Source organism: Natator depressus, chromosome 6, assembly GCF_965152275.1.
Source record: "Natator depressus isolate rNatDep1 chromosome 6, rNatDep2.hap1, whole genome shotgun sequence".
In the NCBI taxonomy this organism is placed as follows: Eukaryota; Metazoa; Chordata; order Testudines; family Cheloniidae; genus Natator; species Natator depressus.
This window is the reverse complement of record NC_134239.1, coordinates 106,496,710-106,523,004: the sequence shown is the minus strand read 5'-3', so window position 1 is coordinate 106,523,004 and position 26,295 is coordinate 106,496,710.

Below are 26,295 nucleotides of genomic sequence, written 5' to 3'. Positions count from 1 at the left end.
GATGACAAATTCTATCTGGTGCAGATGTTGTGATCCAGTCTTGAATTAGGCCTCTGTTCAAAGTGGATTCCCAACAGAGCATCATCTGGATAGCTTAATAGCAACACAGGGAGTAGCATGCCACAACAAGTTACATTGTTTTGCACATTTTAAAATGTGTTTGAGAGAGAAGCTAGTAAAATAAGTTAATTTGATGCTCAGTGTCATCTTTTTATATGCCTGTTCCAGAATATACAGAGATGATTCAGTCTTACTGTATTTGATTTTGCATATGCATATTTATATCCCTGAAATAATCTTTTATCCATCCTTATACATATGATACATAAAATTTTGGCATTCAAACACAAAACATGTAGATTAAGTATAAATTACCTAGACAAAATATGTTCAGAGTGAAGTGAATAAAATAACTTCACTCCAAACAATGGAGAGCAATCTTTTTTATTTTTAGTTTATTATTATCCTCTCACTCAAGATGGCCCAATACTTCATGATTTAAAGCTGATTTATTTTTATTTGTAAGAATAAATTCATTATTTCTCTAACTGTAAAGCACTAAAAATATCTTTTGTCCATATCTGCCTACCTGTATCTGTACTTGGTTATACAAGTATCAAATTAACTATAAGGAAATGAAATTTTTGCCTAGGGTGCCTTCCTTAAATTCATGCAGTTACCTAATTTATCCTGAGATCCTTTGTAAAGCACTTTGTGATCTACTGATGAAAAGTTTTGTGTATTATTATTATTATTATTATTATTAATGCCATCCAAGCCACAAAGGCCACTTTAGTTTGGGAATAATGAATGCAGTCTTAGTTCAGCTGCTTCCGTTTTTAGGTCCGATTCCTGGAACCTGCTTTCCAGGCTTAGATGCCTGTGTCCAGTACTGCATTGAAATCCATGCATGTGGAGCAGTTTGCAGCACCAGGACTCGCGCTGATCAGAGAAATCCTGATGGAACCATGTTCTTCACAAAATCAGGTTGATTTCACTGGAATTTCATTTAGGAAAAAATGGGAATAGAGTTCTGACAGTGTCAAAACATCCTTTTCAGTGATTTTAGTCTGAATTTTTTTTTATTTTTTTCCTTTTGAAACCACTTTTTGTTTTTAATTTTTAATATAATTCTTGTATGTAAATTATGTTTTTAATATCAAACTAAATTTGAAAAAGTAAAAATTGAAATGAAGTATTTAGAATGACCTTAAATGATTATTTTTCCTTGGTGTAGAATTTTGAAACTTTGAGATTGGCTTCATTCAGAATTGGAGTGAAATCTCAAAATCTTTGGTGAAATGGAACTTCTGCACAGCTCTAATTAAGACCTTAGTCTGCAAATACAGTTAAGCAGGTTCCTCATTCATCAGTGCCATGTACAGAGTAGTCAAGTCTTAGGGCCAGTGTAGCTGATTTATACCAGCTAAGATTCTGGCACTTAAAATCCACAGATGTGGGATATAAAATACATGCACTGATCAGTTTTGGGAGGGCAAAAAGAGACCAACCAAAGGTGGGATAATTTATCTGAACCTTCATGAACTTTGGAAGTTTGGATAAAATGGTACCTGAATTCAAACGACTCTGGGTTTTGTTTTTGCAGCTTGATTGAAGTTTTGTGTGGCTTTATTTGCAAAACATATAGAATGACAGGGGAATAATTGGTTAAGGTCTGTTGGAGTTCACAGCAACTATGTTCAAGATCAAACAACTCCCTACAAATATTTAGATTGAGGCAGGGCTCATCCCTTTTTTGTTATTTGTTTGTGTAGTGCCGATAACAATTGCTTCGTGACTTGGGGCCCTCCCATACAATTAATTAATAATTATCAGATATAATTTTATATATGTATATATATTGTGAGTCCATTGAAGAAAGTCCATACAATGCCTTTAATTTTAAATCACTGTATCAGAGAAAAATAACATTTTTCCAATTGTCTACTGGAGGAGGATGGGGGAAAGCCTTTCAGTGAAAAATTTACAAGCAAGAATCCAGGAGTCTAATTACCTAACATTTACATTACATCTTTTGCATTCTGGTTTATCTCAGTTGATTTCAGTGGAATTAATCCTGTTTACCATGGAATAATTGAAAGAAGAATCTGGGCCCAGGTTTAGACTTTGTACCATCTGCATTTTCTGTATTTGCTCGCCTGGTTTCATTCTTACTTAGTCACTCACCACATTTGTGTTACTGGAAATGGACACTGCTGCTAATGGTTTCCACTGTTGTGTCATTTGAGGTTCCCTCCTTAGCGCCGTGCTCAGTCATCTGCATTGGCCACACTGGGGCCAATCCGTCTTCAACTGAAGCCAATTTGCTATTCATTTCAGTAGCAGCAGGATTGTGTCCTTTCCTTCTGAACTGAAGCGATCTAATTCATTCATATTAAAACCTTTACATAAAGTTTTATATACAAATATATTCCTATGGCTTCCTGGCTTATCTGACATCAGTATGTGGCTGCACACATAATACATTAACTTTGGACAGTAACTAGGGAAGACGTTAAATGGCAGCTGCAAAAGTTAAACGTTTTTAAGTCTTCAGGACCGGACCACTTGTATCCAAAAGTTTTTAGAAGAACTGGCAGAGGAGCTGTCTGAGCCACTGCTATTGATATTTAACAAATCTTAATATACTGGGGAAGTACTGGAGGACTGGAAAAAAGCTCATGTTGGGTCAATCTAAACACTAAATATATTCTTATCAGACTAATATCTATTTTGAAAAAACTAACATACAGGTGAGCTGGGTTGGTTTCCAGCTATGAGTTTGTCAGTTCTTAGCTAACTTCTTTGGCCTTGGCCAGAGCTGGCACTTGGTTTAGCAGCATCACACCGTGGTCATCTTGTTTACCTTTTTCAAAGATTGACCCAACATGAGCTTTTTTCCAGTCCTTCAGTACTTCCCCAGTATATTAAGATTTGTTAAATATCAATAGCAGTGGCTCAGAGAGCTCCTCTGCCAGTTCTTCTAAAAACTTTTGGATATAAGTGGTCCGGTCCTGAAGACTTAAAAATGTTTAACTTTTGCAGCTGCCATTTAACATCTTCCCTAGTTACTGTTGGAATAGAACATACTTTATCATCACTGGAAACAGTGACTGTATCGTCCAGCTTCTCTCCAAACTCAGAAGGGAAATATTTTTTAAACACTTCTTCCTTTTCTGCTTCGTTATTGACAATATCACCATCCCTATATAGTAGCAGAGCTATGCCATTAGTAGGATTTCTTTAGGCATCTAAGCAATAGCACCGGGAAGGCTGAATCAGTATTGCCAACTTCAAGACCCTCAAAAATTATGAAATTGGCCCCAAAATCATGACTTTTTTTTAAAAAAAGATTATACTGTGTTTTTAGGTCAGAGTGTCTTAATTTTTGAACTCCCCTTGCCCATCCCAGGGTGTGTGCATGTGACAATTTGTTTTGCCCACTCTCCCACATGTACTGGATAAAGTGATTTTTGGGCCCTGCTGCAGGAGCTCTCACCCCTACATCTGCCTGTCTCCTGCCCAGCAATTAATCCTGTCCCCCAGTCTCCCATCAGATCTGTCCCCACCCAAACCTTCAATTGAGCCCTCCCTCAGTTCAGTCCCCCAGCCCCCATCATCACCACCCCATCAGTTCAGCCCTCCCTACCCTATTGACCCCCACTACCTGAGTTCACCCTCTCAGCACTCACCCCATCTGCTCAAAACCCACCATCAATACATCCACTCCACCCCATCAGCCCTCCCTCCCCACTTCAGGCCTGCAGGCCATAGTTCAGCCTTCCCAGCCTCACCCTTGCTTCTCTTAGGGTTCTTCACCCTCCCCAGGCCTAGGGGGACTGCAGTGGGGTCCTCTCTCCCACTTCCCGGATGGCAGGGAAGCAGCTGCCTGGGAGCTCCCACCGTGCTGGGGGCAGCTGACAGCAGAAGCCCCCACTGAATCCGGGGCAGCTGACAGGATTTCAAAGTAAAATTAAGTCTCACTTTTAGAATTCTCAAATGTCAGGAAATTTTTTTCAGCTGTGGCTAAAATCCTGACATTTCAGAGTTTTATCGCGAGAGGGAGGGATAGCTTAGTGGGTTGAGCATTGGCCTGCTAAACCAAGGGTTTTGGGGGGAGGGATAGCTCAGTGGTTTGAGCATTGGCCTGCTAAACCCAGGGTTGTGAGTTCAATCCTTGAGGGGGCCATTTAGGGATCTGGGGTAAAAATTGGGGATTGGTCCTGCTTTGAGCAGGGGGTTGGACTAGATGACCTCCTGAGGTCCCTTCCAACCCTGATATTCTATATTCATGAGTCAGGCTTTAATTTTACTCAGAAACCATGACTCTCGCAATCAATTCGCGAGAGCGGACATGTCTGCAAGAGCTTTGTTCTCTTGTGTCTGTCTAGTGATGGATGCCTAAAATGGTTTTCTGGCCTTGCTTGTATCTCCCAAAGTCTAATGACCTTGCTTCAGGAGACAGGAAGTCCTCCTGTGTGCTTAGCATACTGTGCCTTCTTTTGCCTTGCTTGTGCCTTCTTTTGCTTGGCCACACACTTTAAAACGTATCAGTGAGTATTCATAATTCCTCCCCTATAGTGTTTAATATAGACATTTCACTGTACACTATTCATACTATACTTATGGCTAAATAGGCACTGCTGTGATCAATAGGGTGACCAGATGTCCCTATTTTACAGGGACAGTCCTGATATTTGGGGCATTTTTTTCTATAGGCACCTATTACCCCACACCCCCATCCCAATTTTTCACACTTGTTGTCTGGTCACCCTAGTGATGGATGATGTGGTGTCGATTTAGCGGGTCTGGTGAAGACAAGCTAAGTCAATGGCAGAGCGGTCTCCCATTGATGTCTGTACTCCACCTCCCTCAGAGGCAGAAGGTAAGCTGGCCAGAGAGCATCTCCGTTTGACACAGTACGATATAGACACTGCTGTAAGTCGACCTAAGTTACATCAACTTCAGTTATGTAAGTTAAGTAACTGAAATAGCCCAACTTAGGTTGATTTATAGCTTGAGTTTAGACCAATTTTAATATTAATCACCAGAGACCTTACATGATGCAATATTAGTGTATTCAATCAATTGATTCAATTGCTTATTTGAAGTTTGGCCCTCCACTCTTCTTTATATCTCAGATGAAGTTCCTCTTCCCTGCTGGGGTGTAGCCATACTGTCTCTTCCCCCTACTTGTTATCATATAGCTTTGTTTATCTGATATGTAAATGAACTTTGAAAGTAACTGCCCCCTTGGAGAAACCACATTCCTTTGTTTAGGGTGAAGTAATGCCTGTTTGACTGGAAACACATCTTAAGAATATGCCATGGCTGAAAATAAAAATCCTGACATCTGAGAGTTCTATCGCGAGATCATGAGTGAGGCTTAATTTTACTCAAAAATCATGACTCTTGTGATCAATTCAGGAGAGTTGGCCTGTCTGCTGAATTCCCTTCCCTTCCATCCACAGTGGATCTGTCTTGTCTTGATAACCCCCAAATGTCTGATGTAATTGATGCCCAGTTCAGAAGACTCATTTATTTTTATTCCTGAATCGATCTGATACTTGAACAGTTTTTGTTTCAGAACTGGGAAGTCTGTGGGATTCCAACAAATGATCTGATCTCCTTGGAGCACTTGCACCTACTACATGCCTGGTGTCTGGCTGACTTTCTACCTGTTCTAAAGTTTACCAAAATTCACTACCCTTCCTTTTGTTTCACCACTACCTTGTGTTTCAGTAATGTTCCCAGGGTAGATGCCTATGAACCCATCAGTCAAGATGTAACATGGGAAAGCCAGTCATTTCCAGCTCTTTAAAAAATAAATTGTTCTGCCACCTATGGTTAAAGTATACTTTCCTTTTGAGGCATGCACATAGTTCCCATCAATACTACAGAGATGAATATTCCCCTTTATGAGGGATTGTAATTGAATCACCATTAGCTTCAGATGCTGGCATTATTTATAATGAGTAAAGAACTATTGCCTTTTGTTGTTAGAATGCAATAAACAACAGTTAAACTATTTAAAGGCAGTTTTGTTCATCTGTCAGACACCTGCTGTACATGTGTTTAACACAGAGTAATTCCAAAGAGGTTTTGGAGGTCTTGCCAAAGACAAAAAGGCTGAATTAACCTTAACTATAGTGCTGCTATCAGTGCCTCTATAATAACTACTTTAAAGACCTTTTTTGAGGTATCTATGAATTAGTGCTAATACTAATCCAAATTTACCTGTGAACTGTGTGAATATGCAACTTACTACAGTTGAAGTGGAGGAGGCAGTAAAGAAACAGGATCATAATTTCACTTCCAATAAACTTTTTTAAAGGTGCTATACAGTGTAAAAGGCAGCAAGAATGCTCCATTAAACTTAGTACATTTTTTTCACAAGAAAGTAAAGCCTTCTTAAGAAAACTTTATAGACTTATGCTAAAAAAATGTACTTTTATGAAAGCTATCCATCAAACGTCAAGGATAATAATCAATTTTTTGTCACAATGAACTGATAAAAGCTTTCAGTAATAATGTCATGGGGGAAAAAAAATTTGTGTTGGAACTCGTAATGTTCAGCCCTGATATCAAACGAATTCATAAAAGCTCAATACAATGGTAGCCCTCGGAGGCATGACAAAACACAATTTCTCATCCACAGGATATGGAATAATTCCCTCTTTTTTATTTTTTTCACATAGAGAGATGCAAAAGGAAAAAATTTGAATATATATATATATATATACACACACACGCACACACAAACGCTATATCCTGCTTATGCAGGTGAACATTAACGCTCATTTTGGTTGCCGATACCACAAACCGTTATGGTGATTTCTCTCACATCATGCAAATGGCTGCATAATGTCTACTCCTCTTGGAATGTAAAATCAAATCAGCATTCTAATGCTACAAGCCCGTGATGAGCTTGGAAATAAATATGCAGAAGCGCATAAAAAAAAATTCAAGGCAATCAAGGAGAGCCAGCGTCCTAGCTCGGACTATAAATCTTTGTCTGTTTCAATCGTAGAGCTGGCCGAATCAGTGTAAAATTCGAGTGGGGATGTCATCAATTTCTGTTAACCTCTCTATTCTTCTTTGTGTTGGCGGTGCAGTGATGGATTGGTTTTGTCACTTGTGCTCGGTTCACAGTATGTTAACATGGAAGGGTGCAGTTGGGTTATGAAGAAGGGTTATTACTGTCCCAGCTCTGACCTGGACTTACTATCTTTTCTAGTATCACAAAACCTTGCTGTCTGGAGGACTGAGAAGTAGTATCCTTATAGCTGACTAATGTTAAACAGACAAGCAGGAACTTTTTTCAGTTGCTTTGCTTTAGTTGGCTGGTTTTTTCTTTCCTATCACTTATTTTCTTTATAAACAAACAAAAAACCTGATAAATTAATTTGAATGCTAGCTATTAAACCAACTACCAATGCAGGAGGAAATTTAAAGAACTGCTGGATTACAATAAGAGGGCTTAAGATTTGCAAACTCAAGAAGATTCATCATTTTACATTCTGCAAATAATAAAGCCACAGCAAGAAAGCACACAGGTAGTAACATAAACTTACTGGCATGCAATGAATACATAAACATTTCAAGTACTGGACTAGTATTGTTCTTTGTGGTGTTGTCTTGGCCAGATGCCAGGTGAAGGTATTTACATTTTGGCTACCTAAATTCCTCCAGCAGCTCCAGCTGGACACAGTGCTCTTCTTCATTTCTTATCCTACAATATTGTGTATTGTTGCAGGGCATTCGTAGAGCTCACTCCTGCCAGGTGCTAAAAAATCTGGCCTTGGTTCAGAAAAACATATAAGCACATGCTTAACTTTAAGCTTGAGTAGTTCTATTGATGTCAATGGGATTATTCAAGTATGCAAAATTAAGCACATTCTTAAGCACTTTGCTGTATCAGGCCCATGAAGCCAGTTCCAGAGCCCACTGAAAACACTAGGAATCTTTAAATTGACTGGGTGTTATAACAGGCTCATAGTGATCAGCACCTTGAAAGTCTGAGTCCTTAAACAGATGCCTCATTTCACCACATAAGTGGCTGCATTTCAGTGGTGGGTGAAATGATCACTATGTTTAATATTTAATATAGAGTGTTTCAGTTTGTTAAGTTAATAAAGTGCTTTGGGATCACATGAAATGAAAGTCACACTACAAAAGCAAGAATTATTATAGTGCCATAAGTACTAAGTTTCTTCAGTGAAAAATGTCATTCAAATAAATACCTTAAAATAAAAGAAACAGAATGTTACAGTTCTTTATAAAACTCATATTTAAAAAAGAGAAGCCATCCACATACCTGGAACTAAAAGAGCCCAGAAATAGATAGATCAGTCTTGTAAGATGCTGAGCAATCGAGGCCTTCCGCAATTTACAAGAAGTAGTCATCGTCTTGCCAGACTTAGCCCAGAATACAAGATGAAACTTAGCTCACAAATATTAGCTACCCTCTGGAGGAGTAAGGACCAAAGTGTTGGATGTTCAAAGCAGCTAAGTGAAGTGAGAGCACAAGTCCCATTGAAAACCTGATTGACAGTCAATAGGACTTGTGTTTCTAAGTCACTCAGGTGTTTTTGAAAGTCTCACACAAAATCTCTAATGCAGGAATGAGAAAGCCACAAGAACTACTAAGTAGAGATTTTTCAGCTGAAACTTTTTTTTGATGAAAACTGCTGATTTAGAGACACCAAAATCTTTCACAAATTCCCTTTGTTTTTGCCAAACTGTGAATTTTGACCCCCACATTCCACACACCCCAAAAATAAAAAAAATCCAACATTTTGTTTACATATTTATTAAAGGAAATATTTCGATTTTTCAGTTCGAAATGACTTTTCATTTCAAAATTTTCTTTAATTTGACTTTTTAAATCAGAACCAAAAAAGTTCAAAATTGAAATGTTAAGTTTTGATTTTGTCAAAACAAAAGATTTTGTTTGACTCAACATTAATTTTTTTGATTCACTGAAAATTTTGGCAATCTTTGTTTTTGGTCTGACCGGAAACAAACTTTTTGTTTGTTTTTCTTTACTTTTCAAAATTGCCAACAAATTGACAAATCCATTATTCGCTCAGCTCTAGAACTGGGTTTACTGCCCCCAATACTCGAGATATTTAAAGCCATATGAAAAATTAAGAACTAACTATATTGGAAAAGCCAAGTAAGGATCAATTGCTGTGTCATATTTCATGTTGCTTTTGATCACTGACTTTAGTTTCGAATAAGTCTATCCAGTAAGCAGGTCAGGCAATCTGACAGAATCCAAACTGATTAGAAGTTACACAAGCAATTTCTTTCATTAAAAATGTATTCCTGACTCACTGGCATTTTTTGATGTCTTGAGAAACTGAGCCACTGTATACTGAGAATAAAGCCAACAACAGCAATGAATTTCAGCAATACATTTCTCAATTTGACTGCTGTTATTCCTGTTGTTCTGTTGTTTAGTTTTTATGCTACCATACCACATCATGATATATTGATAGCCAGTGCAGTCCTTGAAAAATAGACTTTTTAATGATGCATAAGCATCAACTACTTTGGAATAGCAATTATTAAACATTAATATTCATTTTATCCTAATGTCAATATGTCTTAATTCGCACTAACAAAATTAACAGAAGTTTAACTTCCCCCTCCCCTGAAATGTGTATTATTTTATAGCATATTTTTTCTGAATACAATGTCTCTGACATTGTTTTTCAAGGCTATTCTGTTTTCATGACCTTTAATGAAATAATACAGATTTTGTTTATTTCAGAAGGCTCTATCCTGTACCCGATATGCAAACAAAATCACGGTGATCTTACTGAAAAATACACACATGCAAGAGCTACAGGATTGAGCTCACAATTATCGGAACAAAATGAATAACTTTTGCTGCTAATTAATATGCTAAATGTGCTGAATATGCTAATCTGCTCAATATGCTACTATATGAGGATGGAGGTTCTTGTGGTTAAGGTGTTGAACTGAAAATCAGAAGATGTGAGTTCAATTACTAGCTCTGCTACAGCTTGTTTGTGTGACCTTTGGAAAGTCACTTAATGCTAGATCCTGGGAAGCCTTATCGCCAATAGGATTATTTATATGTGTAAACTGAAGATCAGAAATTCATGTTAACAGGATCAGAACCTGAATCTTTGTGTTCAGTTCCCCATCTTTAAAATGGGAATAATCCTTCCTTTGTCTGTATATAGACTATAAACTCTTTGGAGCATGGACTGTCTCTTACCATTTGTAAGTACAGTGGCTAATACAATGGAGCCTTGATTTTGTGTAAGGTCTCTAGTTGCTACTATGATACATATAATATCGCATAATAAATTTTAAAAAATACGTTTTAGCACAACAGTAACTAAGTAATGGGTCCGCTGTTTGACAACGAGATTTTGCCTGATTAATAACTAAAGATGTCAAGGATATACCCACATTTTCCTTCCACTTCTGTGTTTGTTTGGATTTTTATAAGTTACAATAAAAGATCGCCCATCCAGTGCTCTGGGCACCCTTAATAATCTTTTAAAACACACAGATAAATAACCTGACAAATCAAGTTGAAGTGCACAGTCAGGATAGAGTAACTGTACATGTTCTATGGGGAGAGGACTTCGGTCTTCGAGGCTATGAATCTAACATCTTTGACTAGTGCATGCACACGCATAAAGAAAATAAACAATTCCTCTTATGAGAAGCCCCATGACAGTCTCCAGAGATACAAATTCCATTAAACTAAATTATTGCATTTCAAGTAACTTTTAGCAAGTTGCCCATTTCCTGCTACATTTGCCTTAAAGGTCCATGTTCTCAACTGTATAATGACATGCAATTTCAAATTTAAACCTGCACAAGTGTCAGTTATCAAGTTCTCCCGGATAGTCCCATAGCACGGCTGGGAAATGTATTACTGTACACAGTGTACAGTACTTAGTCAAAGAAACTGCTATTAAAATAAAAATAGCAATAACCGTTAATGATTTTTATTTATTATTTACATTGTGGTAGCACCCTGTAGACTTGGGTCAGGGCCCCATTGCAACAGGCGCTGTATGCACATACAGGAAGACCTGGTCCTCAAATCCTGGATGATAGATTTTTAAAGCCAGGCAGGTCTCTTATGATTATATAATCTGACCTCTTGCTTAAGAGGACCCTACTGTACTCCTCCCCGTGGCCAGCATAGGAGGTGTGACCAGGGCTTCCCTATGTCTCCCTGACCTTTGCCTGCTATATCAATCCCTGAGATTTACACTGTGCTCAGCCAGCCTAGGATCAGTAGAGAGCAAAGGTGGCTTAAAGCTGTGAGCATCCTTGCTAGCCACATGTGACCACACAGATGGGGTGTGAATGGGGCCCAAGTGATTTTGTTTAAAAAATCATAAGAATATTAGTTTAAAATATTGTAGCACTTCCCCTCCCATCTTCCAACCGTTTGTGTTGTGCCAGACATCTTGTGCAATAATGTAGATGTTGAGTGAAACCCTGATCCTGGCAAAATTCCCAATGACTTCAAAAGGGCCAGGATTTCCCGTTTTCCTCATGTGGCCCAGTTGTACTCATTTACCCTATTCCCCACCTATTAATATACACACTCATTCCTCTCGCTCTTTGGGAGTGTTTAACTGCAGGGGTTGCTACCGAAGTGTCAGTATTTACCAACAGCAGTAAATTTAAATTAGAGCTCTACGCATACAATCTGCTCCATGCAGGCAACCCTCTGCAAAATCACAGTCAGAGGTGGTTTGGATCTGGGCTCTAACGATATACAACACTGAAATATGGTGGTGGAAGGGATTTAGAAAAATGGGTCTGATCTTGGCCCATCTCCATTTCAAATAGTCTTAGCAAAACTCAGGGTGAGTTGTGACTTGTGAGTTCTGTTTTGCATAACCTAAGCCAACTGGAGGTTCATTATTTTCTGAGCCCCAATCTTGGGAGACCTATGGAGGAGCTGGATATTTTTGTTGTTTATTTATAAGCATTTCTATTGACTATATATATTTGGGTTTGGGCCCATGTCCAGTTCATATAAGGACAAATAAGAAAAGCACCAGTTTGCAAATATCATAAACAATTAAGGAAACAACCACAGAAAACAAAGGAAGGAAAAAAGTGAAGTATAGAGTAACTCAAGGACCAGTATCTGTACAGTTCAATGCCTACCAATATCAAAGCCCCTTTCTGTTTCCCTCTTTTCTTTTAAGTGTTGTTGACCTTGAGACCATGTGGTAATCACAGTGCTTGATAAGTCAAATCCTTCAGTGATCTACACAAAGGATGGTTTTAGGATGTTAGACTGGCAAGAGAGAGGGAGGGAGGGATTGATTTGGAGAAATGTCACAAGATGTCCTCTAACCTTTTATTTAAAAAAAAAAAATTCTTGGAGGATTTTTTTCAAAGACCAGGGTCAGGAAGAATCCACCCCAAGGGTAGTTGGAGGGAAGAAAAATAACACGGCACGATGGCATCTGGGGACCACAACATTGTTCACATCCTCTGTAATCACCAGTGCACTGCTTGGCTGCCTTGGTAATTTACATAATACCGTCCTGACACATTCACTTCAGTTATCCATCACCATTGGGATGGTGTTTTCCTGCTTTATTTTCTTTCTTCCTATCTCTCTCTCTCCCCAGATTTCTTTCTCTCATTGTGTCTTATGTTTATCTGGCCAAGCAAAAAAGATTGATTTCACATTGCTTCTGCCCTTCTTGTTCAACAAATAAGAATTTGGCAAATGATGAGGCAGCAAGCACAGCTAATAAGCAGAAATGCACATATAGATATTTTCTTTTCTATGTTTTAATGAATAGCATCTTTGGGGAGGGGATAGAAAGTGAGTTAATGTAATGGATGTGTGTGTGTGGGGGGGTAGAAGTTAGTTTAATAAAACTAAATTCTAGTGTTATGATGAACTCTATCATTTTTACATTTTATTAGAGATAAATCTGCACGATGGAATAGGATTGGACGCTCAGCTCTAAGCATATGTTTCAGTATAGCCAAAATATCTCATGAATGGAGAAAAGAGAGATAATATTTCTAAGAACATACTTTTGATTGTGTGTGAACACAGTACACGATAGTTGAATTGGACTACCTGAAACTAAGCTATTGGCTGGTTTGGTTTATTGCTACTCACCCCGACTACTGTGGGCCCGATTCCAACCTGACTCCCACGGGTTTTACACCACTGTAACTCCTTTTTTACAAGGAGTTACAGTGGTGTAAATTAAGATCAGGTGTAATTAAGATCAGGATCAGACTGCTGTGCCAGTTCTGATAACCACTGGATGTTTCACCCCTTCCTCTCCACAAAATTAAGGGAAGAAGCTAAAAGAAAGGCAAAACTGTGAGGCCTGTGTGCATCTTGGGAGACTGAGGCTATCCACAAAGATGGCTCCTCATCTCCTTTGAAGCTCTGGAGGTGAAATTTTGGCATCACTGAAGTCACTGGTAACACTCCCATTGATTTCAATGAGGCCATGATTTCACTTCTGGAGTCCCCCACTCCCAGGCAGTGTAGTTCCAATGCAGCCATTCTATGAGGAACTTCCACTGACCTGGGCTGGCACTAGGGGCCCCTTCAAGCCACGGAAGGGGCTTTTGGGGCAAGATAAGACAACGTAGTGGGATCACTTGAATTTAAAACCAAGCATTTTGCCCTGGATTCAACTCTCTGTGTGTGTGTTTGTTTATATTCAAGACAACTCCTAGATTTTGCAGGATCCATCGCAAACTAAAAGTGAAGTGTAAAGTTTCAAGCAGACTTTATGGATTCCAAGACTGGAAGGGACCATTGTGATCATCTAACCTGACATCCAGTATAACACAGGCCATAGAATTTCCCCAAAGTAATTCGTAGAGCATATTCTAGAGTGATTTTAAAATTGCCAGTGATGGAGAATCCACCACAATCCTTCGTAAATTGTTCCAATGATTAATCACGTTCACTGTTAAAAATGTACCCCTCATTTCCTGTCTGAATTTGTCTAGCATCAACTTTCAGTTATTGGATTGTGTTATAACTTTCTCTGCTAGATTGAAGAGTCTGTTCTTAAATATTTGTTCCCCATGTAGGTACTTAAAGTGTAATCAAGTCATTCCTTAACCTTCTCTTTGTTAAAGCTAAATAGATTGTCCTCCTTACGTCTATCACCGTAAGGAAGGTTTTCTAATCCTTTAATCATTTTCATGGCTCTTCATTTCTGTCCAATTTTTCAAAATGCTTCTTGAATTGTAGACTCCAGAACTGGACACAGTATTCCATAACCTACGAAGTGTATCTTGGGATGGGAGAGCTTGGCAGCTGAATAGATCAGGGATGCATGTCTCAGTGTGTGTTACATGTCTCCCTTTGAGCCCAATCTACGTTACATCACCCAAATTACAGAGATTCATGCTGTCGGCTCTGGAAGTTCCCAGTTCAATCCTTGGTATGCTGGCCAAGATGGTGACCACTGCAAATGTCATTAGAGAGATATAGGAACTGGGTGTGTAATCTGGGTGCTTATTTTTAATGTACGAGAAGGGTCATACAGAAAGGGTTCATGAGCCAGGAAGAGTTCTGGATCCCCACAGTTTGCCTTCCAAGGGGTGGAGGCAATAGGGGGTTCTTGGGTGGGAGAGGTACTAAGTATGTTCCAGGAGAGTGGTCTGAAAAAGCAGGCCCCTCTACTAAGTCAGTATCCTTTGCAGCTGAACACTTGACCTGATTTATTCACTTACTGGAATTTTTATTGCATTTATCACAAGCTTTAAGCATATCTAATTTCTAAAAGCACAATTTTCAAGACAAAATAAACTTATCATACAAACAATGATCCCAAAAAACTTTGCAGCCAAAAAAAGTTCCTTCATTACATACCACAGATGCATGGGATGGCCTCTACAAAAGGCTCCTCTATATACACCAACACTACACTCGTAACGGATTCCTCTGGTTAGAAAAATGCAATGATTGCTTACAGACTCCTTAGAGGTGTTATGTTAAACCACCCCCTTCCTGTGTACAGACCAAGTATGGTAGAAACAAATTCAAGGCCTGATCCTGAAAATACTTACATAATCAGACTACTCACATGAATAAAGTTAAGCTCTTATGTAAGTGTTGGCAAGATTAGAAAGTTGCTAAAATGGGCAAAAAGTTGTCTAATCAATTCAAGAGTAGGCCCAACAAAACAAATTTACCCTTGGCTAAAACAGTTACTTCAATGTGCATTGAACTGCTCTGTGCCAGGGCTGACTTTTGTCCAGAGCAGGGATCGGCAATGTGTGGCACGTGGCCCGCCAGGGTAAGCCCCCTGGCAGGCCAGGCCGGTTTGTTTACCTGCTGCGTCCACAGGTTCGGCCGATCACAGCTCCCACTGGCCGCGGTTCGCCGCTCCAGGCCAATGGGGGCTGCGGGAAGTGGCGTGGGATGAGGGATGTGCTGGCCGCCGCTTCCCGCAGCCCCCATTGGCCTGGAGCAGCAAACCGTTGCCAGTGGGAGCTGCGATCGGCTGAACCTGGAGACGCGGCAGGTAAACAAACCAGCCCGGCCCACCAGGGGGCTTACCCTGGTGGGCCACGTGCCAAACATTGCCAATCCCTGGTCCAGAGAGATACTCTTTGAAAGGGCCCCTTTAATTTTTAAGTACACAAAAATGTGAGTCAGCCACACAGCATGTTAAAGGCCAATGTTCGCATTCATAGACCAGTTAGCCAGGTGCTTAACCACCAGCTTAGCATGTGCAAATGACGGATTAAAGGATGTAAAAGAAAATAAAGGCCCACGTTGGGCCCAATTTCATTAACTTCTAATGACTTTGGATCAGGATCTTACATTTGTTCCACACTTTTAGTCTGACGATTTGCTCAGAATACCTTGTGTTAACTTAAAATAGCATTGCCCTTTTACCTGTACTATCTCTTACATGCTGTAGCTATCAGTAACATTGTACCTACATGATATAAAGAAGACTAAGCTATTATCATTAGCAATGTGATTAACAGAGTCCTGGGTATTATCTAGGTTTGATACTCTTATCTGTGCATGATACTGGATAATTGCTAGTGACTATCAATCAAAAGACAGTTATGCTGTCCCTTTTATTCACTTTACTATGTATACTTCCATGTAAGATTTGGACATCTCTTTATATTCCTAAAAAGCAGCAGGTCAGCCTGCTAAGGTGTCCATTTTAAACTAACCCTGTTTTATAGGTTTTGTATAAGCCACTAAGCATGGAAAAATCAATGATGTTCCTAGTAATGGGCGACCAAAGTGATTTTATTTTGGCTTCGCCAACACTGGGATCAAACTCATTGCTTCCCAGTACTGTTCATGTTACTGCTTTTTGCCATATTTCCTTTTGGGAAAGCTGAGGGGCTCAGCTAAGGCAGCAATTTATGTTGGCACAAAGAATGCAGCTAGCACAGTTAAAGGAGACCTCCTGAGCTTCAGCACTCTAAATCTCTGACCACTAGACACCAGCAAACAACATCAACTCTGTTCCCCATTTTCCAGGGGAGAAAGATATTAAACAGATTTTTTTTAAGACTGTGAGAGAAGCTGATTGGCTTCTTGAGCAACTAATTCTAATGTGACCTCTGCCTGACTGACAGAAGGTTCATCATTGCATACTATACCTGTCACCTCAACAATGTATGTAATCTCACTTGCAAGCATGCAATGGAAATTTGCACTTTGCAATCACTGGGCGCTAACAACCTTTGGGTCCATTGCATTATATGCAACTTCGCTGGCTGCATACACAGATGTTGACCAGTTATTGAAAATTAATACAAAAAGAGAACTTGTATGCAAGAATGGCCTCTGACAAACATATATGTAGTATATTTACATAGCTACACTTTAGTGGATGCGGAGGTCCTTTCTTCCAGAGTAGGTTATGTGTTTCTTATGGGAATCATTTCAAGCTCTTAGCAGCTAAAGATTTTGGAAACTCATTTATGAGTCTTACACCTAATAGCTAAAATTATGTCTTTATTTTTTAGATGGTTTTGCATTCCAAATAAATTACTCTACTCACTGCTTTTGCTTTCAGGATCTAATTATGTAGAGAATATATTATTTTTAATAGATTTACAAAGCCTGGGAAAATCTACCTGGAATTTGTATCCAAGGTGGAGTTCTCATCAAACAACTTGTATTGTGCTTTTGTCAGTTGAAAGTTGGAATGGTTCCTACCTATTATCACTTGATTAAAGCACACAGATAGAGAATTCCCGATGAAAATCAGAAACCATGTGAGCATTTGTGATATTTTGTTCTAGTTTCACAAGGATATAGGTTATGAAACCAAGAAGTGGCAGACACACTAGGATTGGCTGCCTGCATATTAAAAACAAACAACGAAAAAACAAACCAACCCTCCCCCCCAGCTCCATTCCGGTTCTAACTAATGTTATGAAGTTACTTTATTAGGATTGGAGTTTATGCTACAAATTGAATTAAGGCACACATAGATACAGTTCATTTTGTCTTTTTGAAGGCCACCTTCCTAACTTTCTCTTGTGATAAAGAAAACCATTTGCTTCTGTCAGGGCCAGGAGGAGGGAGATCATTTTTATTGAAATAAGAATGAAATGATAGTGTCAGGTACAGAATCCAAGAGATAAAATACTACATCTAATAAACATGTTACATATGGGATTAGACAAGGCCCCCTAGAACTACCAAACAACAGCAACTATAGGAAAGCAATAACATTAACATTGAAAAGTAATGACTAAAGCTCCCATCATGCTAAACAAAAATCTGCATTTTAACAAAAGGAATTTAAACAAAAGGAAATCAGGCTGTAATACTGGAATGGTGTATTTTTTTATATTGGGCCCAATCATGAAACCTTTGGTTATGCAAATAGTCCCGCTGACCTAAATGGGATTACTCGTGTGAGTAGGTGGGATTACCCATTGGGAGCAACATCATAAGAGATTAAATGGAATCTTTTATAGCTACCGGGATGACCTTCAAAGACACAAAATGTAAGTGCCCAACTGCTATGGAAAGCCAAAACTTTTGTCTTTGAAAATCTCCCCTTTACTGTTTATTCACAGTACGGTCTGCAGAACCCTAAATACAAGCCCCTAGGACTCTTCAATTTGGTTTGCTATGTCTCAGATGCAGAAGTGTGGCCAAAATAGGCCACTAACTCGTCTAACAGACAAGTGCTCATGTTTGCTCTCCAGCTCTTATGACTTTATTTATCACCTTGGCTTTTTGTTCTCAGTGTTGGTAAACTCTGCAACAAACCTTGTTCCTCCCTATAATCACAATGGTTGTTTGTGCATTTGTTCTAAATTTATATGGAAGGTACATTGGACCATGTTGCTTTTTTGGCAAACTTATACTGCCCTCAGTGAGACAAAGATTGTCCTCTACTGCTTTAAAGACCATGCTGGTTTTTACAGCAAAGTGTTACATTTTAGAGAGAAAATATGATCTTGTGGGTAAAACACTGAACTGGACTTGGGCAATCCATGTTCAATTCCCAACTCTGCCACAGACCTTCTGTGTAACCTTGGACAAGTCACTAGGTCTCCCTGTGTCTCAGTTCCCCATGTGTAAAATGGGGATATAATCCTTCATTTCGCCGATGCTTTGTCTATATTATCTATTTAGATTGTAAGCTTTTGTGGCCCGGACTGTCTCACTGTAAGTTTTACAGGACCTAGCACAATGGTCCTGATTGGAGTGTCAGAACGCTACTGTAATAATGATAATAGTAATTAATAATACCTGACACCAATAGTTCTTCAAGGGTATTACAAAGCAAGTCTCACACTGAAACTTATCTGTAATTTTATTTAGCTTTTATGTTACTATCAGAGAACTTTTATCTTTTTTGCCATGTGTGAACATGTAGTTAGTCCATACTGGTTATAGGTTTCCAAGATAATGTAATGCTAACAAATCATATATTGTACAGAGATGAGTCAGACCTACATTTCAACTTGATTTGATTTACAGCCATCTGTGTTGCAATGACTGTTAGTCTGTTGAAATAATAAAAGAAAGAAAATAAAGGCTTTTAAAGCCACTGTGGGAAAGTACCTGTTATATAAGCAACTTTCAAATGTATGGGGAATAAAAAACGGTTAGCAGGGTTAGAGTTCTGGGAATGTAATATATGATGTGCCCTCTGTCAGGGGACTACATCCTGTCCTGGCATGGGGATGGATTGTCCCTTTAGATCTTTTCCATGTTTCACTTTGCTATTATGCACACTCAGGCCAAATCAGACCTGGTGCAAGCAGATGCAGTTCTGCTGAAGTCAGACCTCATAGCAGATTGGAATTTTGCCTTCAGTGTGCCCCATGCAGCACAAAGCATAGACAATAACTCAGGGGTAGCTCCAAATCTATTTTCATCCTGTGATTGTGACAAAGGGCTAAACTGAAACCACTTATCTGAATGTTCCTGAACACTGGAGAGCTTGAAATTCCAATCTGGATTTGAAGTTTTCAGCTTGGGCCATCTTTAACATTAATAAAGTTTTGTAGCTTTCATTCAAAGACATTTTATGTGAAGAGACAAGATTGAGGGTACGCGATCAGTTTCCCAGATCAAACAATAACATTTATTCTCCCCAAACTTTGCTCGGCAAAAATTCTCTCTTCATCACCACACTGCACCCCAACAACCAAGCCCCCCTCCCTGCATACTAGTATTGTATTTTACCTACTGAATCTGGTTCCAGAAGCTATATCTTCTGGCACTCTGTTTTGCTGGGTGTTTTTGCTATGGATACACTCTGAACTCCTGGAATACCTGCTGCTCTTGAGAACAGATAACAAGGTAATGTAAGAAAAGATTTCAAAGGAGACACACAGACATGTTGTCTCATACCTTTTCTGCTGCTCATTATTTAAAGTCTGAGAGAGAGAGATGTGGGGGAAAAAAGAGCTCTTCACAGGTCCCACAGGGCTGCAAAGACATCAGCTCGTGAATATTTCACAAGTGTATCTTTGTCCTGTAACATCACTGCATAGTCACCTGCAGTTCAAAGGTAAGGACAACAAGGCACAATAGAATTTTTTTGTATATAAAAGCTTATTTTTTTGCATGCTTAACATTTCAGTGCCAATGATAGAAATTACAATCTATATGCAAAATCTGTTACTGTTTTCTGCACATCTATGGAGTTTCCCTAACCTTTCAGCTGCAGTGAAGATTCTAAGGCATTGTTTGTTTTAAACTGTCTAGAAATGGCAATTCTCCTCACTCCTTTTCTGTTTCACAATTTCAGATTCTGTATCTGTGCATTGATTGGACCTACCATCACTATAACTATAGAAGCAAGTCTTGAATATGCAGCCTGGTTGCATCCCCTACCAAGATTCTTGATTTGAAATAGTTTTAATAGGATTGTTCACAATGCTATTTGGGCCCTGCTCTCTTGGATTACTTCTAGCTGCGTTGTCTCAAAACTTTTTGGGCAGCCTTTCTGTTTCTGGTCACAGGGCTATTTCTCCTCCTTTCCCCTCCCTGGCAAAAGAAACAAAACTTTCCCCCTTCTCCGGTTGTGATTTCATTGAACTAGTGACCAGTAGCTATCCTAGCTGGCTATGATTGTGAAGCTACTTATCAATGATGTGGCTTTTTGTAGTTGTCCTAATAAAAGAGCAAGGAAAGAAACATGGATAGCATATGGAAATGTACAATAATGAGTTAAAATGTGAATGGCAAATTGCTTTTCTCCATCTTAACTCACAAACAAAACAAAACAGTAGCAACGTGCATCCTATTACTTTATAAGATATGTGTCATTAAAGAGTCATGTGTTTCTTGTTAGCTGATCCTGTAGTAAAATTTTTGGGATTAGCAGTCTTGAATTGTTGTTCTTAGCAAATAAAAGTCATTTTGCTGCTATTGTTTCCAGAGATCTTTTCTGTTATAAAAACAATATAGTTGTTTAATTCCTAATATAAACACACATGCTGAGTATAATTTTATATATATTATAGACTATTATAGCCATCATTTAAAAGAGACACATTATGTATTACTGCTTTTGCTCATTTATAACAAATGCAAACAGGCCAAATGTAGCCCTGGTGTGTATCAAAGGAGTTGTACTTTTTTACACCAAGGATGAGTTTGGCCCAGTGCCTTATACATGGTCCCATCTACTGCTATCCAGGGCTGGCCTTTGGGATACTGAAACCTACAGCCATAGATAACCTCAGAACATAAGAATGGCCATATTGAGTCAGACCAATGGTCCATTTAGCTCAGTATCCTGTCTTTAGATAGCTAATGCCACGTGCTTCAGAGGGAATGTGAGTTATACACACATAAGCTATATTCAGCTATATTCACCTCTTGCACTAGATCCTGTGCTCCACTTAGGACTAAACCAAGAATTGCCTCTCCTTTTGTGGGTTCCAGGACTAGCTGCTCCAGAAGGCAGTTATTAATGGTGTCTAGAGATTTTATCTCTGGATCACCTTGACTGTGGGGAGGATCTCAGCCTGATTCATGGCTGTGGGAGGCAATGCTGCAGATCATGCTATTGCTTCTGCAAGCTTCCTCCAGGCTGATTGCCTGCAGCTGAGTGACCAGTGTGATCTCTGGTCACAAAAAGGGGCCACATTAACAGTGAACATATCAGCAAGGAGTAGTGGGGTAACTTCAGGTAAAAGCAAGGGATTCCTGCGTACTAGTTCTGGCTTTGATACGGACTTTCTTTTTTGGTCTGAGTCAAGCTGTTTTACCATTATGGCTTAGTTTCACCATCTGTACAACAAGGACATCAATGGTCGCCTGCTTCACAAGGGAGGTTGTAATGAATACCTATTTAATGTTTGTCAAGTGCTAACATTCACCAAACCCTTGCCAGAGGCCCCGTGGTCCCTGGATCAGCAGCTTATTCAGACTATTGTCCCTTGAAACATTTCTTTGAGGTGTAGGGAACTATTCATAGACTCAGCACAAACATCACAGACTCAGCTTCTCCTGCAGCAGCAGGCTGGCAATGACCTGAAGATCCTGTTTCACACACCTTTTAAATGAGCCTAGTAAGTCCCAAAGTGTCATCTCATTAACCATCCTCAGACTCCACAGAGCTGTGATCAAGATGAAAAGCTGTTGGTTATATCTGAGGGAGAGGGTGGGGGAAATGGTTTTGCAGGCCCAACCAAAACCTCTGTCACATGAAGAGAGCTGCATTCTCTCATGTGTGCAGCAAGCTAGTAAGTGAGCCTGCAGCAAGCAAGAAGATTGATAAGAGCAAATCCTGGAGCATTCAAAAGATAAAAAATAGAAACTATGAATACAGGGCTGGATTAAGGCATACACACTAAAAGCCTGTACATAGGGCCCTAGGAAGTGCTTAAAGATCTTTGAGGATCTGGGTCCCAGCTCCTGGAATCAGATGGGTAACATCAGATCTCAGTTTTCTTAAAAATAAGAAAGTCTAGCTCTCATGGTTGAAAGGAAAAGCTTGAAATCATGAACTGAATGTAATCAAAGCAACTGTATCTGTCTGAGTCTGCAAATAGCCTGCAACAATAGCTCAGGGATATGAACTATCTCACTGTGGCGTCAACTCTAGAACTCATTGTTCTGCCAACATCTCCCCTTTACCTCACCAAAAGGCTTTGGGTAGCAGAAAGGGAAGAATACAATGGGTACAGCCTATGCCCCCAAGTAGATGCTCCTGACCATATTTATCTGTGAAATTAATGTCATTTTCTTGTGCTTTTTAAAAAAGAAATGGCATCATTTAAAAATATATAAACAGATAATAATAATGTCTAAAATTATAATTTCAAAAATAATAATTCAATAAATAATTATTGATAATTTAATATCAATAATATAATATGATGCATATATTATATAAAATATGATATATAATAATTTAATGATGATGTAATAATAATTTTAAAAAGAAATCCTCAAACCAGAAAATCCTGTGCTCCCAGCAATACTAACAACTCAGCTCTCATTCGCAACCCTACAATAATAACCAAGTGTAATATAAATACACAGGGTGGCAAAAACAATTTTTGGCAAGCAAATCAGAATTTCTGTTTCAAGCTTCGAAAGAGCTTATTATAAACATCAGGAGGATAAATAAAATGGCTTTAAAAATCTTGATAAATGCCTTGTTTATATCTTTAACTATCATATAAGTAGTAAAATGCACAGCTTGTGAACACCAACAAAAGTTCAATTGGTTGCATTTGTTGTTACAAAGGGGGAGTCAATCCTCCTTGTGTGTTTCTATCTGAAAATGGAAAAATAAAATTAGCTCTTAAAGGGATAGTTCCCAGATATAGGACCTAAATTACATTTACCATACCCTGGTTTAAATGTGAAGAATAGGCCAGGCAAGAAAGAGGACTCTCTGGTGACTTCTTAAAAATATCTTGCTTACACAGTATAGTGCAGAAAGGCACTTAAGAGTTCAAATGACATTAATTCTATAGAAGAGATAGGAGTTGACTGTTTAATGGTCCCTGTTTAATGCTAGGCCACACAGACAAATGCTGCTGTGTATTATCTAGAGACCTGTTAGGGAAGGAAAGATATGAATTGGTCTGATGCAAACTGGGAGGGACACGTGGATAAGAAAGCATGAAATGTAGAGAACTAGCAGTAGTATCCAACTAGCTGCTCTGAGCATTAATTTTGGAGTATTAGTCATTGCAAAAGTCTTTCTTGATTGGATAAAACATGTTTGGGAGTGTTTATTGATCCTTTTAGGGAAAAGGATCATTGATCTTTTATTATAAACTCTTGATTTATACTAGCCTACATTCATTGGATCCTATGGGAAAATGTTTCATTGATTGGTTGAGCTCCAGGTCTTTTGTTTTTTATTTCTCTTTTCCTTTCTTTTTCTTTTTACTTGTATGCCTGATGTGAATGAGCTAGATCAATGAAGAAACATTTGAAAGTCCTTTAGTCGAAGCATTGTAAAATTTCCCAATCTTTATTCTTGTCATGTAAAGAGAAAAAATTATTTAATCTTCAGCCAGTACTAAATGTTGAGAACTTCTGTTCTTAGAGCACTGTCATTGTAGGCCAGATTCTGATTTCCAGATTTCCAGTGTAACTGTGATCTATTGGCAAAACTTCCATAGACCGTAATGTGACCAAGATTGAAAACAGTACCAAGCACAAGGTCGTAGATGATTCAGACAGAAGAGACCTATACAACTTATCTCCCACCCAATACTGGATTATTTTTTAGAGTAAAATGTCTAGTATTTTCTCCAGTCAAGCTTTAAATGTGTCATTCAATGTCACTTCCTTTTGGAGTTGACTTCTCTCTTAGAGCATTTTTCTTAACACTCAACCAATATTTAGTTTAAGTTTGTCCTGTCTGGTTTTTAACATCTTATCAGTCACAGGGTCCCAATGACAACAGGAAGGTAAAGTCCATCTTCTAGTTGAGACGTCTCACTACCTTATATTTCATAAGCAGGAGTGAATTCCTATTGTCACTTAAAGGTACAGCTCATTGAATGAAAAAGGATAGAAATTTGGTAAAAGTGTGAGAAGAATGGAATGTGTCGTTAACTGTTCATCTGTGCTTTTTATTTTCATGCAGAAGTTGCAGAAAGTAGTGGCTACTAATATTCAGCAGTCTAAATCTGCATGAATTTCAGATGTTGACTTTGACAAGGAGAAAAGGTGATTGTTTATGTGTTTGCTGGCTTGAGTGTTAAAATATCATGCAATAAATACTAAATCACCTGTCCTCATTATTATGACTCTGAATATATTGTTAATTTATGCATAATGCATGCAGTGTGATTTTGCCCCTCACTTTAAATCTAGAGGATTTGCAAGAAAATGAATGTCTCACCAACAATACTATGCATAGATCCTACAGGGCAGGAGGTAGGTCCTGTTCAAATGCACTTTCCAGCATCCTTTTATTTTGAAGGTCCCATTAGTAACATTGCCATTGCTGCATGATTTATGTAGGGCTTTTTTTGTTCGTGATTGAGCTATGCAGTGTGCAGCTGCCTGTGATCATATACTATGGGATATGGTTGAGTAAATCTAAGCAGTGTAACCCTATAAAATCTGGATGCAATGCTTTGGTAATCTACATATTTTTTCTGCTGAAAGATATCACAATTTGATTTAATTTTTACCTGATGTTTTACCTATTAAAAGGAGAAGTTTAAAAAATGGGGGGATTTGCAGCTGCTAGCTTCACCGAAAAGATCAACTGTTTCTGTAATTAATATGGACGATAACAATTTAAAATAATGAAACACCCATAACATGCTTGAAGAAAGCAGCTTGTTGCTATAATTAAAACTAGACTCAAATTTGTTCTGATGGCAAACACACCATTTATTGAACTCCATGAATGGAGCGGCTTCAGAAAGCAAATAACACAAGTAGGAAAACATCACTACCAAGTACATGACAGGTAAACTTGGATGTCTGAGAAACAGAGCGTTAAAGGAGAAAAAGCACATGCATATAGACATAGCAGAGATTTTTATAGCTTACAGCAAGCTGCTGTGGGAGCAGTAGCTTAGCAGATAGGGCACTAGATGGAGACTCAGGAGACCAGGATTCAACTCCTAGTTCAGCCGTGGGTTTCCTGTATGACCTTGGTTGGGTCACTTCATCTGCCCTATGTCAGTTTCATATTTGTAAAATTGGGATAATACTTCCATACCTCATAGGGATGTTGTGAAGATAGAATCCATTTGTGATTGTGAGGTACTTGGATACTCTGGTGATGACAACAATTTAAGTATGTAGGTAGAATAAAGTTTTCCCTGTGACCCCCAAGGGGCTATTCCAACAGATGAGGCATCTCCAGAGTAAAAGGGAGTACTAACCATATCCTCTTCTTTCCTGGGAATTCTCTCTACCACGGGAGTGGAAGGAGGGGTGATGTAGTGCCAGCTACACCAGGTCTGTGAATCCTGGGAATACATGCAAATAAGAGGAATCCTCAACTGGGAAGATCCACCAGATTTCCACCACCATTTGCGTACAAAACAGGTTGAAAACTTTGGCTGTGTTGTCTCTTGATATAGCTTCAGATAATTAACAGTTGGTCCTTATCTGAGAGTCATACTGGACTTCTTGGTACCTTCACCCATTTGTGTCAACCAGGACACAAGACCTGGTGCACTCTAAAATGTACTGCCTAATTCACCACTGCATTTCTCCAGTTTTATGCTGGCATGACTCAGCTGAAATCAGGGCAGTTGCATTACTGTGAAATTGGAGTAACACAGCATGGATTTTTGTTTACTCATTTCTTTTATGTATTTCTTCAAACT